Below are 534 nucleotides of genomic sequence, written 5' to 3' on the forward strand. Positions count from 1 at the left end.
TTTAACCCCCCTAGGTAACGATAACTAAACCCTCATCCCCGCTACACCCACTGAGTAACTCCTAACCGGAGCAAGGCTCCCCAAACCTGCATGTAATCCCCGTTACTGGTGTGACCCGCGATGCGGCGTGCGGGACTGCCGGCTGGTTCAGGGGGCAAGAGCTCTTTTTTTTAACGGGACTGGAGCATCACAGGCCATTGTGATGTGGCCACTGCCCCCGCTCGAATAGAAAAGCGTTATTTTTCATGTGGAATAATGGTGCCCTACCAAAAACATGCCCAAAAAGAAACAGACTTGGATGTTGGAAGTGGAGGGATCCAAGAGAGCTCCGCCTTTAAGTTAGGCAGTGATTACAGAAACATTTTCAACAGCAACTGAAAAATACTGTAAATGTGGCAGTGGAAATGGGACTTGACTTGTCCCTGGTTTTCCCTGGTGCAGAACGAGCTCTTGAAGGACACCTTAGGTAGGGGCCGAAGAGGGGGAAGGCAGCTCCCCTGCCCTCCTCCCTGCCCGTGGGCACCCTGGCCGTGC

This window comes from Cariama cristata, unplaced genomic scaffold (genome assembly GCF_000690535.1).
Source record: "Cariama cristata isolate BGI_N322 unplaced genomic scaffold, ASM69053v1 scaffold32253, whole genome shotgun sequence".
In the NCBI taxonomy this organism is placed as follows: domain Eukaryota; kingdom Metazoa; phylum Chordata; class Aves; order Cariamiformes; family Cariamidae; genus Cariama; species Cariama cristata.